At 35.7% G+C, this 20,060-nt stretch overlaps 1 protein-coding gene and 1 pseudogene across 7 annotated transcripts in view; both read right to left on the reverse strand.

Annotated features, from left to right (window-relative positions):
* Positions 1 to 20,060, reverse strand: part of LOC147837115 (uncharacterized) — a 533,045-nt gene that overhangs the window by 17,130 nt on the left and 495,855 nt on the right. The window lies entirely within an intron of this gene.
* Positions 3,339 to 9,426, reverse strand: LOC147846380 (uncharacterized; annotated as a pseudogene). The gene is made up of 8 exons (XR_015478559.1): positions 9,376 to 9,426; positions 8,449 to 8,573; positions 7,967 to 8,344; positions 7,691 to 7,890; positions 5,589 to 5,815; positions 5,320 to 5,467; positions 4,829 to 4,938; positions 3,339 to 4,473 (listed from the first exon to the last, which is right to left on the reverse strand). The product of XR_015478559.1 is annotated as an uncharacterized LOC147846380 (transcript).

The raw sequence follows: 20,060 nt of genomic DNA on the forward strand, positions 1-20,060 counted from the left end.
TAGTGAGGCACAACAGGGCCATGTGCGTGTGTGTGTGTTGCTTGACTTTGAAGGAGCAGAGAACGGCACAAATGTGCAGACAGATGCACGCATGCGCTCCCAGTAGATTTACCTTTGTACATCTGGGAATGAGAGCGTTTATCGTGTGAACTCGTTGAACGGAAAAAAAACAGCGCTACAGATGTCTCCATATGGCCGTGATTCATTCAAAACATTTTGTATGTGAATACGTGTAACATTGGCTGCACACGTTTAAGCCCATTGCTTAATAAAAAATGCTAAAAATAATGTTCTATATGAACTTTTATTCAAAACAACTAAAATGCATTAAATTAAACATACATTAATCCACGCACTGTGCTAAAATATCACATATGTCTATAGATTGTTGTAAAATGAAACACATAGACAGGGTGTGTTGTGCTGTCCAGAACACAACAACCTACACAAAAAGAACTTATATAAACATTTATGTTATATATATATGTGTGTGACATATATAAAATTGGCCGTTTTCCTATATGCAAATATATTTTTATATAAATTCTTTCCGTGTGGGAAAAGAAGAAAACTATTTTAACAAAAAATAAAACAAAATAAAATAAAACAGCAACAAAAACAACAATAAGCTACATTAGTTAATAAAATAATTCAATTTTATTAACGGTATAAAATTTGTTTAACAGTGATAATCTAAAGACCAACAATAAATGGATGCCAAATACTCTTCTCTTCTGCTTTAGAAAATGTCAGTAATAGTTTAGCTTCCAAGCAGTGGAAAGAGCATGTGAAATAATTAGTAACCTAACAGCAAGAGATGATTTCTTCAGTTATAACACAGTCAAGTGAGAAAATTGATTCAATGGACTTTTTCCAGCTGTATATATAGATTTGAACACCCCCTCAGACACAAACTGTGAAAACATCATGGTGATTAAAAAAAAAAAAAAATGTGTTAATATCGCAAAATTAAGTCACAAGTTTCTGATCTTTAACCAGTAATACTGAGGCAACAGGCTCAGTTGAGCTACAAACAGGCATCTAGTTCATTTTAATGGATCTTTTTAAACCCTAAAATTAAAATCGTAGCTCCAAACAAATAAACAAAGCATTTTAAGTTTATTAATTTGTTGATTTTCTTTTAGGCTTAGTGTCATTATTAATCTGGGGTCGCCACAGCGGAATGAACTGCCAACTTATCCAGCATATGTTTTACGCACCGGATGCACTTCCAGTTGCAACCCATCACTGGGAAACATTCATACACACTCATTCATACACATGCACTTCAGGCAATTTACTGTAGCTTATTCAATTCACCTATAGTGGATGCGTTTGGACTTGTGGGAGAAATCGGAGCACCCGAAGAAAATCCATACCAACACGGGGAGAACATGCAACTCCACACAGAAGTGCCAGCTGACCCAGCCAAGGTGGTACACCAGGGGTGGGCAAACTCGGTCCTGGAGGGCCGGTGTCCTGCACGCTCCAACTCTAATCAAACACACCTGCTTATAGATTTCTAGTGATCTTGAAGACACTGATTAGTTTGTTCAGGTGTGTTTGACTAGTGTTGGAACACAACTCTGCAGTACCACCGGCCCTCGAGGATCAAGTTTGCCCATCCCTGTGCTACACACTGTGCCACCGTGACACCCCTCATTTTAAGTTTATTTAGTATATTTGTGTTGTTGTTATTTGGGTCAGACTATGCTGCATCTGCATTTACAGGTGACAAGGAGAAACTGCTCCCACTGACTCATTATCTGACTGAGCTAAACGATTCAAACTGAATCAAGAATAAATTGAGATTATTGGTTAAAGCTATTTAACATATTGTTATGGACTTCCGTAGATAATTGGCATGAGTACCATGGATAAACCTGTGAGGTATTTTAAGGGAACATAATTAATGAAAATAAAATAACCTAGAACAAAGCACTACATGTTCATTATTTAATAATTTGTCATCATTTTGATCTAGAAAGCTTTAACTTATCCAAAGTTATCAATCTACCCCTTAATGTCAATAGCTGCCAACGGGATTCAAACAACATTTGCAACAGCAACAATGCAACAGTCACAACTAGCTAGCTAGTTTCTCTGACAATGATACAGCAGCAAGTTATTTTGATTTTGGAGAACGTACCCGTCTGACTTCTGTGTAAGAAACTGATTAAAAAGATTGATTAATTTGCAAATTAGGAAGTGCTAGTTCTGATTGTAAATGGCTGACAGAAACTATGAGTCACAATACATGATTGTTTAAAAACTATGAGGGGAAAATTATTACAGGACATTTGGAGGCAGTTTGTCTTTTGCAGGTTCCTTTTTAGTTTCAAGAGGGAGCATGTGGTACTAATTACGCAATAACTCAAGCAAAAGAAAATTTCTGGTTAATTACAACCCTTCATACTGCAGCAAATAATACAAATAAACATCAAACATACTGTTGATGTAGAATATGATTGCTGTTTCATGTCTTGATTATTAGAATATTTCATTTTATCATCATACTGTTCATTCCAAGCTGCTTTATAACAGCAATGAAAGATTTAGCACTACAGTATAGCGTATGCTCTCCCAGCTAACAGCACAAGTTAACCAAACAACAATATATTAACCTTCCATGTTTTTGTAAACTGTGACACAAGTGGACATTGTTTATACATATGTAACCAATGACAAATATACACCAATTACACTGCAAAAAATGCCCTTCCTGAAACAAGCAAAAATGACTTAAATCTAGTTAAAGTGTACCAAAATCAAGCAAATAAATCTGCCAATGGGGTAAGCAAATTTGACTTGTTAAGAATTCTTGAAAATAGCATTAATATCTAGACGATAATACATTTCTATTGATCTTAAAATTAGACACAAATTCTTAAAACTAGGCATTTTAGCTTTTTATAAGAATTTAATAGAACATAAATAAGTGAAAATTGTATTAAAACTAGCCATTAAAAACACTGTTGGTTCTTAAAACTAGACAAATATGCTTAAAACTAAGCAGTTTTTTCTTTTTATAAGCACTGAACATGAATAATTCTAGAACAAATTGCATTAAAACTAGAATATTTGAACTTAAATCTAGTCAGTAAATCTAGAGTTAGTTCTTAAAACTAGACAAACAAGCTTAAAATTAAGCAGTTTTTTTCTTTTTATAAGCACTGAACATGAATAATTTTAGGGGGAAAATGCATTGAAAGCAGAATAGTTTACCTTAAATCCAGCCTATTTAGATTTTTTTTAAATCACACAAAACCTAAATGAGATGAAAACTCTTAAAAGAAAATACCTCCCACACCTTCCCCCACTTTAAGTGAAGAAACAACTTCCAGCTTTGCTGAACATTTATTAAAGAACATTCTTTAAAGTTCTAAACAAATGGAGCATAAGGCAGGATAAGCAAAGACAAGCTTACACTTTAAAATGAAATAAAATACCTGGCACAGAAACCGCAAGTATTCTATGCAAAATGCTTTGCCTCAGTCTACACAAACTCAAACAGCATTTAAGCTTCAAACAGCCTGGATCAATTTATTTCGTAACATGATAGCAACCCAAAAATCAAATAATTATCATGCTCACCCTTATGTTCTTCAAATCCTTATGAGTTTTTTTTTTTTTTTTTGCAGAAGACGACACTTTGAAGAATGTCGCCAGCTTTCATAGCTAGAAAAATATACAAAATAAATAAAAAAAATACTATGAAAGTCAATAGCTACCATCAACAGTTCCCAACATTCTAAATAATATCTTCTGTAGCCAAAAGAAAAAAAAAACAGGTTTGAAACAACATAAGATTAGGAAGTAATTGAAGTTTGGGTCAACAATGCCTTGAATCCATGGCAGATTCAAAAATGAACATTTTCCTCTTAAACAACTGAGGTACAGCAAAACAGGATGAACAGTCCAACGTTAATAATAACAACAAAAAATATACTCTGGCACAAAACAACACTGTATACCCTCAGCAGTCCTGTAAAGTTACACACAGCAATTACTTTTTTTGGTTTTGCTGTGCTGCATTACTGTATGTTAGATACATTTAATCTCCTGAAAATGGGGAAAAACTCCTAACAGCACAAATCAAGTGCAAATGTAATGGCCGAAAAAAAAATGCAGCTGTCTCTCAGCCACAGCAGTTTGAAACAGCAATTAGTCAACAAACATTCTCCATTCATGAATGGCCTTTTTGTACGAGGGGGTTTCATCCTGCTCGTGGATGACATCTCTCAGAACTTGTGTTTGCAACACAGACAGGAGTGTTGCAAGACACTTTGGATATGTGAGATGAAATGCATAGTAATAGGCCAGGAGGTAGAGAGGCCCCTCATAGAGCAAGTCTTTGTCAAATGTTAGAACTGGGGTTGTACCTACAACCACCATGCAGTTCTCCTCACCAACCAGCAAGACAGGACTGGAAAATGCACGCCTGTGGATGTAGGTATCCGGGTCCTCTGAGGGCTAGAAAACCAAATAACAAAAATACAGAATTCAGACTACAAACACAGCAAAAATTAATATAAGATCTGGGTCACTATTCACTTCCATATTTTTTTTTCTTCAATGGAAGTGAATGCCAACCCAACAGATCTGGGTTGGCATATCAACATTCTTCAAAATATCTTACTTTTGTGTTCAGCAGGTTGTGATTAAGTAAATGAAGACATAATTAAAAACTTTTCTACAATACCTTTAAGTTAGTTGTTACATTGCATGTCCAATTTTACGTAGTGCAATTGGGATGGTTTTAACTTAGTATTTTATTGACAATGTAGTCACCTGTTATTAACTTATCACTACTTAAAGTAAAACTCACCGTCAGAACATGGAAAAGAGCCTCACTGATTGGGACCTGTTTCTTCGGTGCTGCAGACCCAGATGGGAAGAGCAGCGGTAGGGCAGTAAAAACAGCAATGGCATGTTCAACTAGATAAGTTAAAAAAAAAAAAGATATTAACATCAGATATTACTGTAGATGTATGGGAATAATCTATACCACTGGTTTCTGATCCTGGAGACCTGAATTAAGGGACTGTTTACACAACATTGTTTTCAACTGAAAACAGAAAACTTCTTGAATTAAAAAAATAACTGATCTATAACAAGGGTTCTCAACACTTGGCCCTTGAGATTACAGGTCAGCTCCAACCTTTAGCTCTAAAGTCACCAGCCTGTAGATTTTTGTTAGAAACTGGAAACACAGATTAGCTCAGGTTTGTTTAATTAGGATTGGAGTTATACTGGACCTTAAGGACCAGAGTTGAGAACCCTTGATCTATACAGATTCAAATTAAATTAAAGTTTTACCTCCATTTAATGTCCTTGGAGGCTTCATGACTTTTTTCATCACTCCATAAAACTGAACCTTGGAGTAGAAGGTCTCCCACCTGTCCTTCACCTCAGAAATGTATTTGGAGTTGTTTGGCTCAATGATTCTTCGTAGTTCATCCATTGCCTGAAAGAATTATTTATTATTAAAAACAAAATTATTTGGCTGTCTGCAGTTAGGCAGAGGATATGGGATATGTGTTAGTATGTTTTACATCTGTCTAAAATGTAAGCATTCGTGTACCCACATGGTCCAATTCTTTGAAGCAGGGGTACGCTTGCAAAATATTTGTGGGTTTGTCTTGCTCCTTCAATACATTTGAGTCAATGAAACTTCTTCTGGACTGGAACTCCAGGTCTAATAGATGGGTTACAGCAGCTTTATTTGGCTTCTTTGCTTTGTACATTTCTTGTAGGGTCCTGTAATGTCTTGCCTGGGTTTTCTGGCTGTCAAGGCTGTTGTCAGGACCATCAGCTGCAATTTAGCCATACAATATAATTACTGAACAAGATGCACAGAAATCAACAATTGAATAATGTATTTTACGTTACAAATAGAACAAATTCGGCATGCATATATCACCAAATAAGATGTTATGTATTACACACACATATATATATAAAAATATAAAAATCATGGCCAGAACATGTCCCACGGAAGTGACATGTCTGGCTACTAGGGATGCTCAAAGTAATCGATTAACCGTTAACCGAAAGGATGCGTTTGTATCATGTGTATGGTATCAGTTAAACAATTAAAAAATACTATTTTATATATTTTTAGTTTAGCTGCATAAGGGGCCAATCGAATGCGTTTTTTGCGTTAAGAGGGGCATCTTTTGAATGGTTTACTAAAAGCCGCAAGTGTTTTGCACGCGGCTCAACCCAGAGCAGCAGTGTGTGTGTTGTCAAGACAACTACAGAGAACTTTTAAAGAGCATGGATCCCGTTACATTCATTCTTCTATGGCGGGGTGCGACACCAAAATGCATCCCTTCACGGCTACATTACAGCTTCCTATTCAAATCATTTAGTTGTTGTTGTTGTTTTTAATAGCGGGTTATTTTTTAATAGCGGGTTATAATCGCACCAAAACATATTAAAAGGCAAGTGAATTATAACAGCGCAAACTTTTCTGTATCGGTGATGTGCGCTATTTGTTAAACCCTTTAAGGTTGTGTGCTGACAGACTGACTGATTGACTGACTGACAGGTGCGTGATGCGTGAAGCCAGCAAGCTTTCAGTTAGGATGAACACAGTTTCAATAATTTTCATTTATTTATAGATGGCCTGTGGTTCTGCATACACTGACTTTATCTTGCTGGAGTTTATAGCTGTTTCACTTTACTTCAGGACACATTAATGCCGCTCTAAGTTTATTGGAGACATTCTGAAATATTCCTAGCAAATCCAATAAATGTTTTAGACATACTCTCTACATAAACGCACTAAATCGCACTTCAGCAGTGTTTATTTGAGAGCGCACCAAAAGATCCGCGCTTGACCATCGTAAGTTATATTTGAGGGGTGTGCAAGAGGTTTTGTGCACAAGCAGAGGAAATCGGCGCACTTCTTTTTTCCTTGTCAACATAAAAGGTGTTTTTAGAAAGGGGAAAAAAAACAGCAATACTGTTCACAAAAAGTCAACATATGTGCGAGTTGTCATTGTCTTTTCATTATTTTCATTTAAGCATATTTTTATTACGGGAGAGAGAGAGAGAGAGAGAGAGAGAGAGAGAGAGAGAGAGAGAGAGAGAGAGAGAGAGAGAGAGAGAGAGAGAACATTATATCAATATATAATCTTAACAATAATGATTTCTATTAAAAATGTTTTATGATTATAATAACAGCAGGGCATTAAATAAATGCATATTTTCCGTGGAGCGAGCGATTTGAGGAAGTCTGCTATTTTTATTTGACGGAAGAAAAAAAAAACATGATTGGAAAAAAACAGCCTATGCCGGTTCTTTAAAAGGATTCAGTCAGTGTTTTCTTTTTGTAATATAAATTAATAATTTAAATGAAAAATTAGGGCAGGCCTACTTATTTTATTCATTTTCCTTTCCTTTTCCTGTTGGAAAGATGGCAGGTGCATGAAGATGTTCTGTTGTTATGATCTGTTATTAACATGTTCGCATGTTAAAATAAATCAGTATTTTAAATAGCAATATTTAATGTGTCAGACACAAAATAGACACTTCAGTTTAAAAATAATAATAATAATAATAATTTTATATTAATCTCACCAGTTAACCATTTATATCCGATTAACGAGCTGGTTGGCAAAGTTAACCGAAATGAGCATCCCTACTGACTACTTTATTTTAAAGTAAATTTTAATGTACTTACATGCTTCATCAATGCTGTCATTTTCTTGCCGTGGGGTGCTTGAACTTGAAGGCGATGACAGAATGACTGTTGAAGCACTGGAATCAGCATCATAGTCACTTGCCACAGCAGCGGAAGGTTCTTTTGAAAGGAGGCTGTTTGGCCTTCATGGGACTTCGGATATTTGAAAGTCGCTTCAGGAGCTTTTTAGCAACAGTGTCCTGTACAACAGAATAAAAGCATGTTAGCAACAAAACAATGTTTTTTTTCAATAATTAAGTAAATGATGTCACTCACCCACTCGTGCCTAGATCCAGTTGACTTATCTTTTATCATAGGGTAGTATTCCACTAACCGTTTTGCCATGGCAATAACTTCATGTTTAGTGGGATATTTGTAGTCATCTGAAGATGCTCTTGCTATTGATACCATGTTTGTCATGGTATTTCGGATGAGCCGGCAGAATAGCTCCTTTGATAAGGTGACGTCACCCTCTTTTCCAAGACGCTGCTGCTCAAAGTATGTGCGTCTCATCTGTTGTAGTTCACTGTCAGTGAAGAGAACATATTCTGGGCTGGGTAACTTTAAAAACTTTGATGTACTGGGGTCATCTTGTTTTGAACTTTCAGTATGTTTATCATCTGCTGATGAACCTTCAACAGGAATGATGTGCTCCTAAAACACAATAAAACACAAATGAAATCACATGAATCTGTACTGAAATTATGCCCACTAATAGATTAAAAATATCCAATATACAAGTGTTTGAAATTAATTACCTGTTCTTCCTTATGAGTCAAACGCCAAATACCTTTGCGCCGCAGGAAGTGCTCAGGACCAGGAAAGAGATCTCGGATATCCTCTCGCCAGAGAGATGGCAAAATGTCTTCCACAATGTTAGCAGCTTAGAACACATGCAAATACAGTACATTAGACAACATAGCTTATGTATATTTTGTGTTTTTGATTTTAGTAATGCATTAGTAAATTTTGAAATTAATATTCATTCATTTTCTTTTCGGCTTAGTCCCTTTATTAATCTGGGGTCGCCACAGCGTAATGAACCGACATATCCAACATATGTTTTCCACAGCGGATACCCTTCCAACTGCAACCCATCACTGGGAAACATCCATACACTCATTCACTACGGACAATTTAGCCTACCCAATTTACCTAAAGCACATGTATTTGGACTGTGGGGGAACCGTAGCACCCGGAGGAGACCCACACAAACACGGGGAGAACATGCAAACTCCACACAGAAATGACAACTGACCCAGCCGAGGCTCTTTGTGTTTGGGCCTACTCTTTCAAATATGAAATGTCTGAATGTAGTAAAACTAACAGGCAATAATGATAAAAGATCCTTTAACACTTGACTGATGTTATTTTTGTTAGCATTAGGTATTGTGAAAAAAAGGAGTTGTGATTCATTTAATAGCAGCCTGATAGCACCCAGTACTGTACAACAGCAGAACAACAATTTATGTCACTATACAATAATAAATACAAGTGTATCTACATTTAAATAAAATCATTCTGAGTGCATGTTGTAACTTAAGGATCGATCCTTAATTTCATTCGATTACAAAGACGTGCTTTTGTTTTGTTTTTTCTCGGTAGAAAGCATTGCATATTACATTAAAATCAAACTCAAATTTATCATAAGAAACAAATAAGTGATTTAAAAAAAAATTACTAACCTTTTAGAGTGGAAATCGCAACGTCGTCGAGCCCATCCATGGTGAGAAACTGGCGCAAGGAAGTACCTGTTTCTCCTAACTTCCCTTTGGCGCGCTGTAAGTGCGCATGCGTCTTAACGTAAATGCGTCACGGTCTAGGTGCGTTCGACATGAAGCTCAGCTGCAGCCGGTGATCAACGAGATTAGCCGAGCGCAGGCGGGGGCGGAGTTGATAACGGAGCCGTCAAGACGGACAGCTGGACACTTCGGGACTCAAAAAGTTGCTGCAGTCATGATGACCGATCACATGGCGTCATCATATTTTTTTTTTGTTATTTTTATTTATAACAACAAAACATTTACAAATAAAACAGAATACAGTCTCTATAAACTATAGTTCCTTTTTAAACAATAAGGGAGAATTATGAATAAAAAATATAACAAATGCATGAGAGAAATAAGAGGAAATGAGAGGTTAATATAAACATAAAAACGAACAGGTCTATTAAATACAAAGCAATAAGCATAAATTCTAGGAGTTAAACATCAATCTTTAGGCTAATACTTCTTGTTTGAATATGCTAAAAAAGGTACATATATGTACAATTATAGATATAAAAATTTCCAATGTAAAAAGCAAAACAAGGTGTTTTGATTAGGTCTTAATAAATGAGATTATTTTGGATAATAAATGCATTTTTTAAAAAAAAGCATTTTAATCCAAAAAGATTGTGTTGAAAAAAACAAAAGGTAAAATAAGTGAGCTATGTAGAAGTTTCCCAGAAAGAGCAGGTAGCCTTTAAACTGCTAGACAGGAAATTATATATATATTTATATTATTGTAATAATAAAACCATTTTATAATTATTAGTTATTTAACTTAATTTATTAAGAGAGCTTTAAGGTGGCAGGATCAATGATGATGATTATTTTATTTTATTTCAACGTGCGCATTCTAATTTCGTGTTTCACTGTGTGGTGTGGCGTATAATATTATTTTTCCAGAAAAAGTGAAAGTTAATGTTTTGTGATAATCACCATTATGCAACAAATGCTGTTAATTAAGGGTAACCTGTAATGAACGCAGAATATTCCTTAGGTTAATTTTTTAATATTTGTAAAGTGCTGTCCATTTTGACAGGAAGAAATCTGTTATAAGTGATTGTGCATTTACATAAATTATGTGAATACAAATGTTGAATGAGTTTGTTGTTGATACAACTTTTGCATTTTTTTTTCAGTACGAAATACAAATTAAAATCCTTTTAAGCCAAGTGTCTGTTGACAGCAATTTTTCTTTCAAAAACAGACAGTCTCACCCACACAAAATTGTATGAAAAATTAAATCTAATCTAAAACAATATTTTTTTAATATTCTTAAAATTAGAAATTTTAGTGGTGTATTAGTCTTAAAAATAGCACAACTATCTTATTGAACGTGCACAAATTTGGGCTTTATAGCTCTTTCTTGTTTCTAGTAAAATCTTGCTTAAAATTAGTTAACATTTACTTGCCTAGCCAGAAGAAGATCGGTTTTCTTAAATTAAGACTTATAGTCTACTCCACAGTGTATTTTATAAGACAATTTATCTTCAATAGCAGAAAAACAAGACACATTTTCTTGAAATAAGATTTTTTTACTTTCTTAGATTTCAGTTTTTGCAGTGTATATACATTGTGTTTCCCACAGACTTCTTTTCAGTTAGTAAATCCCCTTTACTTTCAGGCCACATTTCTGAAGTCATACCTGAGTTCTACATTAGCATTAGAATATAGTAGCCATGTCAGAAGGGGGCATTGAGTGAGTTTTTCCACAAAGGAACAGCAGGATGCCATCCAGACACCAGTGCATGCCTATGCCTTCCTCCAGAGACAGTGTCTGCCCTCTGGGGTTAGAAAGCCTCAAACTTCTGACGCCCCTAAAAAAAGTCAGACATGCTTCCCTCTTGAGCCACCCCCCCCACCTCCCCAAAACCTCTGCTCCCACACTCCCACAGCCTCTAAACCGGGCCCTGTCCTGCCGAGTGACGCCATGGCTTTGATCTCAGGGGCCGGCGTGGTTCAGTAGTTGGCAGTCACAACCCTTTCCCTGTTCCACATGGCGAAGCTGCCCACTCATGTGGCCTGGACAGAATCTGCCATTGTTAACCCTTGGCGCTCCTACGGTTGCCTGGTAACACACTCACAGGCCGGGCAGACGGTGGGGTGAAGCTGATTGATGAGTGCCATAAACATGCCAGGAGAAAAGGAGGGAACACAAAAACTTAATGAAAAAACGACAGACCTTAAAGTTGTTGTACATGGGTGGATGATCGGAGGCAATTTATTTATTTTTTTGGCTCTGACAGAAAGGTGAACTCTTGGCCTTTTGTCTTTTGGCATTTTGTAGGAAATGCTACAAGTGTGTTTGTTTGCGATTGTGTTTCTGGGTGTGTGGTTTTGTGCACATGATCATTAGGGGCAGTTTAAAGTTCTAAAGTGATGTCCCTGTTAGAGTTTTGTGTTATTAGTAACATTTTAGTTTGTTAAGGTAAATGTGCAGTACGTAAGTTTGACATCCAGTGGTTGAACTAGGTATTGCATGCCTGGTTCAAAACACATGCAAGCGCAGGTTGTCAGATTGATGACGTCAACAGAAGTGTGCCTAACTATCAAGCCTAAAGGCTGTTTTAAGGCTAATTTAAACTGTGTTCTAGATAAAAGCACAAGAGAGAAGAATATTTTCTACATTAAAAGGATTTTTGTTCTAACCAACACCTGAAATGTATATTTTAAAAACGGTTTCTATTTCTCACAGCTGAACAACGAGATAAACTGACAATGTTTACCTCAGGCACACCCTTATGTACTTTATTCAGTGTTAAATGCTAATAACGTGATTTTGAAAGCCATTTTTTAACCTGCCATTTATTGCCAAACTACTGAAAGGAGCAGCAGATAATTTCCCTAAGATCTTGAAAATAAAATAAAGCATTAGAAATTTAACTTTAGAACTGTGACTCAGTGTATACCAACACATACTGTATCAGTGACTCAGCATCTACATTAAATAATGTTAATTATTATTATTAATCACATTATAAACCTTGCAATTTTGTGAGTTAGTGCAGTAAGTGCACTATTCTGTGCTTCTGCTGTATTTAAATTTCGGTCATGTTTCTTTTAGTGCAAACAGCCAAATTGCTTATCACTTCGTATCTCATCATGAAAGCATGTTGTTATGACAAAGGGTTACAATGTAACCTGCTCACCTAATGTTTATGCACATAATATTTATATTTATATAACCACCTCATATGGAACTATGAATCTGCGTCTCATTTAAGCTATTACTGTCCACCAGATGTCAAATTTAAGTCGCGAACGCACACTTTGAGAGCCTTCCTGAATGAAAGAATGAATGATATATGCGGTATGCGGCACATAATACACATTTTCAAAGCAGAAAATCTTTAGCACTGTTTTTCAGATAAACATGAATGTTCACATGGCATGTTTCTTAAATATCTGTAAACATATTATGGTATTTTATGCTTTAGAAGAGACCTTTAAAGAGATAGTTCACCCCAAAAATTGTTTACTCTAAACCTTTATTATTTTTTTCTTTCTGTTGAACACAAAAGAAGATATTTTGAAAAATGCTAGAATGCCTGTAACTGTTGACCACCTTAGTAGGAAAAACAAACATTATGTCAGTGCTTGCAGGTTTCTTACATTTTTCAAAATAACTTCTTATATATATATATATATATATATATATATATATATATATATATATATATATATATATATATATATATATATATATATATATATATATATATATATATATATATATATATATATAACAAAGAAACATCAAACAAACAAGTTAAAGGTTGAGTAAATGATGAGATGACAAGATTTTCAGTTTTGGGTAAACTATGCCTTTAAATCAGTAAAGGAATAATATGTTAAAATATCACAACGACAGTTTTTTTTTTTTAAACCAATTATCAACTGCTGTAAAAAATATGACTACTTTGATAATTTTAGCATTGGAAAACCTTTGTCTAATTAGTGAATAAGTTTATTCCAGAAGTTCACTGTTTAAAGTTTGAGATCTAGAAAACTAGTTTATGAACTAAGTCTCTTGCTGTATGTACACCAAGGCTGCATTCTGATACAAATAAGTTAAAGATACAACTGTGAACTGCAATTTAATATATATATATTTTTTGCATATTTCATATTTATGTACTGTCAAAACTGAAAAGTCATCAATCAAAACTTCAATCTTCAGTGTCAGATGATTCTTCAAAAAAATCAGCTTGTAATATGTTGACTTAGCTTTTCTCAGTATTATCAATGCTGACATTTTTTTTAATGATTAAATAACATTGTTCTGAAATATAAATCTGCTGGACTAATGTACAGTTCTTTTTACTGTCAATCTAATTTCTATAATGCATGTTATAAATAAATAAACAAACGTGTGAATGAATGTATATGACATCCTTTTTGGTCCAAATTAAATAAGTGGCAAAAAGTCAGGAAAAGAAAAATGGATAAAGATTACTGTTTAGCCGGCAGCTAGCTCTCTGCAACTCTCACATGGTCGCCCACTGAAGCTAAGCAGGGCTGCGCCTGGTCAGTACCTGGATGGGAGACCACATGGGAAAGCTAGGTTGCTGTCGGAAGTGGTGTTAGTGAGGCCAGCAGGGGGCGCCCAACCTGCGGTCTGTGTGGGTCCTAATGCCCCAGTATAGTGACGGGGACGCTATACTGCTCAGTGAGCGCCGTCTTTCGGATGAGACGTTAAACCGAGGTCCCGACTCTCTGTGGTCGTTAAAAATCCCAGGATGTCCTTCGAAAAGAGTAGGGGTTTAACCTCGGCATCCTGGCCAAATCTGCCCACTGGCCTTCATCCGTCATGGCCACCTAAACATCCCCATATTCAATTGGCTGCATCACTGTCTCCTCTCCACCAATCAGCTGGTGTGTGGTGTGCGGTCTGGCGCAAAATGGCTGCCGTCGCGTCATCCAGGTGGATGCTGAACACTGGTGGGGGATGAGATCCCCCCCACTATGTAAAGCGCTTTGAGTGCCCAGAAAAGCGCTATATAAATGTAAGGAATTATTATTAGGGACCGAGCACCGAACGGTGCAAGGCCCTATTGGAATTGCTCCGTTTATTATTATTATTATTCTTCTCTCCAATGAATCGCGATTTTGAGGGGCTAAACATGCCCGAAAACTCACGCAACTTTGCACACACCTCAGAAGTGGCGAAAATTTACGTTTTTTATGGTCTTCGGAAGTGGGCGTGGCAAAATGACTCGACAGCGCCACCTAGAAAAATTAAACGGACAAGCCCCCGATCCACGAATCACGCACATGCACGAAAATTGGCCCACACCTCAAACATGCCAAAACATACAAAAAAGTCTCTTGGAGCCATATCTCAAACCCAACAGGAAGTTGGATATTTTTGACTTCCTGCAACGAAAAAGTGGCATTTTTGCCATTTCCAGGCGTTGTATTTTAACGAACTCCTCCTAGGGATTTTATCCGATCGACACCAAAATGGGGTTTTGTCATCTAAAGGCCTTGGCGATGTTAAATTGCGAAGCTTTAGAGTTTTCGTCGATGGGCGTGTCCGTGGCGGCCTCGCAAACTTTGACGATTTGCCACAAAACAGGAAGTCGTTATAACTCAGGCATGCATTATCCGATCTGCCTCAAAATTCACACGTTTGATAAGAGCCCTGACCTGAAAACGTTTACATGCCGATATCCAGATACAGTTATAGCGCCACCTGCTGGCCACAGGAAATGACATGTTTTACATCATAACAAACTCCTCCCACAAATTTTTTCGTATCAGCACCAAATTTGGGTTGTTTTATCTGAAAGCCCTAGCGATGATATATTGTGAAGATCTAGAGTTTTCGCAGAGGGGCGTGTCCGTGGCGGCATGACAAACCTCAAAGCTTCGCCATGGAACAGGAAGTCCTTATAACTCAAGCACACAATGTCAGCTCTGCCTGAAACTTCACATGGTTGATAAACGTCATCTCTTGAACACATCCTCATAACAATAATGAAGTGGGCATGGCAAAATGACTCGACAGCGCCACCTATAAAAATTAAACGGACGAGACCCTGATCTACGAATCATGCACATGCACGAAAATTGGCACACACCTTAAACATGCCAAAACATACGAAAAAGTCTCTTGGAGCCATAACTCAAACCCAACAGGAAGTCGGATATTTTTAACTTCCTGCGGCAAATAAGTGGCATTTTTGCCATTTCCAGGCTTTGTATCTTAACAAACTCCTACTAGGGATTTTATGCTATCGACACCAAAATTGGGTTTTGTTATCTAAAGGCCTTGTCGATGTTAAATTGCGAAGCTTTAGAGGTTTTGTCGATGGGCGTGTCCGTGGCGGCCTCGCAAACTTTAACGATTCGCCACAAAACCGGAAGTCATTATAACTCAGGCATGCATTATCCGATCTGCCTCAAAATTCACATGTTTAATATAAGTCCAGACCAGAACAAGTTTACATGCCGATATCCAGATACAGTTACAGCGCCACCTGCTGGCCACAGAAAATGTCATGATTTACAAAGTAATATACTCATTCCACAAATGTTTTCATATCAGCACCAAATTTGGTTGGTTGTGTATCTGAAAGCTCAAGCGATGATATAATATGAAGATCTAGAGTTTTCGCAGAGGGGCGTGTATGTGGTGGCATGACAAACCTCAACGCTTCGCCATGAAACAGGAAGTCCTTATAACTTAACCACACAATGTCCAATCAGCCTGAAACTTCACATGGTTGATTAAATTTATCTCCTGAACAAATCTACATTGCAATATTGAGTCACAGTCCTAGCGCCACCTACTGACAGAAGGAAGTTTGGCATAAATCTGTGATTTTCTCAAGTTTTTTATATATATCAGCTTAAGATATTATTGTTCACTGATTTCTGTCATCCTGAGGCCACCGGGCGGTGGTGAGCCCGGGTGCGAGGTCCCTATCATCGCTGCTTGCAGCTTTAATTATTATTATTATTGTACTGTAAAATAAATTCTCCTTTCTTATTTTTTTGTTGAATCAAATGTCCTTTTCTAGTCATCCTAACTCAAATCATTTAAACAAACTAACAATATTATGTCAAACCTTGTCTAGCAAAATTATTAAAACCAGATTAACTTATGACATCAAGTTCACATAAAAATAATTGTTGTCATGACTTTGTCTTATATTTTTTCTACGGTGTGCAATAAAATGTATTTGTGTAAAATGTAATAAAATGTTTCAAAATATGCCCTGGGAAAGGATAATTATATACAAAACAAATAGGAAACATATTGACATTATGCGGTGGTAACACTTTAAAAATACTATATACTATAAAATAAATATTTATTAAGCATTAACAACTAGTGAATTCATTATTTGTGAAGCATTAACTCAAAATTAATAAACATTAGTAAGCAGTTTATAAATACAGCTACAGATGGTGTATTATTGACTTCTAACCACATATATAATATGCTTAATAACTGTACTTTCATACTTTGTAAATGGTTTATTTTTTCATTACTAAACAAAGTTTTGCATTTTTTACAAACCATTTGTATTTAAGAGTAGTCAATGGTTTTTAAGATTATTTAGAATGATTTATTAAATGATTAATAAACTATTCTAATTAACATTTACAATTCTTATTATTCAGGCATATACTAATAGTTAATTTATATGTTAATAAATGCTTTATTAACTCAACTTCATGCAGTTTTGTGACCTAATCCAAAGTGAGGACTTATTATGCTTTATAAATCCTTTATAAATGACTATTAAATGCTCAGGATCAAATTAACTATAATCTTTGCAATCTTATTTAAAAAGTAAAATTACTGAGAAGTAGCAGGAGTATCAAAACATAACATAAAAAGGGATAAAACAACAATTATAATAATAAAACAATATAATAAGATGCACTGTTTAAACTGTACAGTAATTTTATTTTAGATAAGGTTGCAAAGATTCATTTTTCATTTGATAAAATCTTATTTGAGTATCTTTAATATAATTAAATGAATAGAAATGAATAAAGTCGTTTATGTTTTTTTATTATTATTATTTTTAGAGCCTGAGCCTTTAATTTTCATTTATAAGAGATTTATAACGCATAAACAGTCCTAACTTTGTATTAGGTCACAAAACTGCATGAAGTTGAGTTAATAAAGCATTTATTAACATATAAATTAACTATTAGTATATGCCTGAATAATAAGAATTATAAATGTTATTTGACTATTTTAGTAATCATTTATTAACTCATTCTGAATGATCTTAAAAAACAACCAATTATGCTTAAATAACTGGTTTGTAAATAATGCAATCCTTTAATTTAGTAAGGAAAATTAAACTGTTAACAAAGTATGAAAGTACAATTATTAAGCCCATAATAAATGTAGTTATAAGTCAAGAATACAGCATTTGTAGTTGCAGTTTAGCTGCAGTTAGTAGGCTGCATAAACTGCTTACTAATGTTTATTAATGTAGAGTTAATGCTTAACAGATAAGGAATTCACTATTTGCTAATAAATGGTTCATAGTGTGTAGTTATTATAAAGTGCTACCGTCATTTGAGGACAGTGAACTCATTGTCATGTTTAAGAAACATCTGATGATTCACACTTGACATGGTTTTTTATCCTGCTTGAAGTAGCCATCAGAAGATGGGTACTCTGTGGTCATAAAGGGATGGACATGGTCAGCAACAATACTCAGGTATGCTGTGGTATTGCCACAATGCTCAATTCGTAGTTATGGGCCCAAAGTGTGTATCCCCCACACCATTACACCACCACCAGCAGCCTGAACTATTGATACAAGGCAGGATGGATCCATATTTTCATGTTGTTGACACCAAATCTGACCCTACTATCCAAATGTGGCAGCGGAAATTAACACTCATCAGACCAGGCAACATTTATACAATCTTCTATTGTCAAATTTTAGAGAGCCTGTGCGATTGAAGCCTCAGTTTCCTGTTCTTAGCTGGCAGGAGTGGCACCCGGTGTGGTCTTCTGCTGCTGTAGCCCATCTGCCTCAAGGTTGGCTGTGTTGTGCATTTGAGTTGTATTTGCATTTATATTAGCCTGAACCAGTCTGGCCATTCAGAATATGCGTAATAAGCAGTTGGACAGGTATACCTAATAAAGTGGCCGGTAAGTGTATTTGCAAATATTTTATTCATTAAATAAATGTAGCTACCTAATTTAGTAGTAGAAGCTAACAATTTTTTATTTTGTGTAGATAGGCTAAAATAAAATCTTGACTGAAAACTTTAATACTTTAATGTAAGAGTAGCTAAGAAGTTTCAAAATAGCTTCCCCAACAGTCATGAGCATGACTTGAGATCAATGACAGTCTTACACAACTAACTTAAAAAAAAGAAGTAAAGCAATGACTTATTTAAGACTCCCATGTTAGTGTCATTCCAGGAGAGTGACAGAGCCTCAGAGGTACAGGCAGCCGACAGAGGAAGCAGCTCTTAAGTGCCTGATCAGCACTATGGGGGGGGGGTTGTTTCAAAGGCCTTTATGAAGCCCATCTGTCATTGGTTCTGTGCAGGGTTAGCACTGGTCAGAAGCGGGGTCTTTTCCAGACAAGGCCTTCAAAGTGTCCATAACCCCAGGAAGACAAAGGCGATGCTCAGGGCAAAACTGTCACTTCCTCTCTATGGACGAAATAACACACTCAGACGCACAGACAAGGAAGAATAAAATAAAAAAAAGGTTGTCAACATTCTATGTAGTCTTCCTGTCTGGAGAGGAACAGAGAGATGGATTGTCACATTAGTTACGCTGGTAAAATAAAAAAGCACACCCAGCACAGTGTCATACATGTGTTAGTCCTGCTCCAGGTCATCATGGGCTAACTTTCAGATTTCATTTGACATAGAGGGGTTATACTCTTGGAAACTACAAATAAATAAAAATATGAAAGGACAATGAGGATTGTATGTATTGACTTAGATAGAATGTACACTCTAGCAACATTTAGCAACTTATCAAGTACAAAACAACAACAACAAAGCTAACAATGGCTTTATGATTCATGCTTGACATTAGTGTATAATTTATGTTGTAGAACAAAACATCTCTTCAAGTAGGCTTAACTGATAAATCCCATAAATCCAAAAAGCTGGCATTTTGAAAACACATGCTAAAGCTAAATGCTATTTGTTGTCCTGGTTTAAGGGTTATGTACTTGACAGCTCTATTCAACCTTAACAGCATCAGATTGTTAATGAAATTTCACAAAAGAAGTGCTGAACTGATGTACAAAGCCTGGAAATGTGATCCTGCCAATCAAAGGATGTAAACCATCAAGGATGTAAAACATTTTAAGTCTGTGGTCTCTAAGACAGACAACAGGCTAAGTCCTTCGGAAATGGTGTAAATAAACTCTTAAAAAAAAAAAAAAAAAAAAAAACCCTGAGTTTATTTGTAAGTGTTCAGCCAATGATGTGAGTTAGGGAGGCAATCTGTCAATCAATGGAAAACTGTATTAAACTGATCTTAATTTTTTTACAATGTAACTTTATCATACATTCTTGTTTAAAGCAGAATAATTTTTAGAATATGGTTATTTAATGCTTAGAATTATGTAAATTAGCATGGTTGAATAAAATTG

Source organism: Danio rerio, chromosome 2, assembly GCF_052040795.2.
Source record: "Danio rerio strain M-AB ecotype USA chromosome 2, GRCz13ab, whole genome shotgun sequence".
In the NCBI taxonomy this organism is placed as follows: Eukaryota; Metazoa; Chordata; class Actinopteri; order Cypriniformes; family Danionidae; genus Danio; species Danio rerio.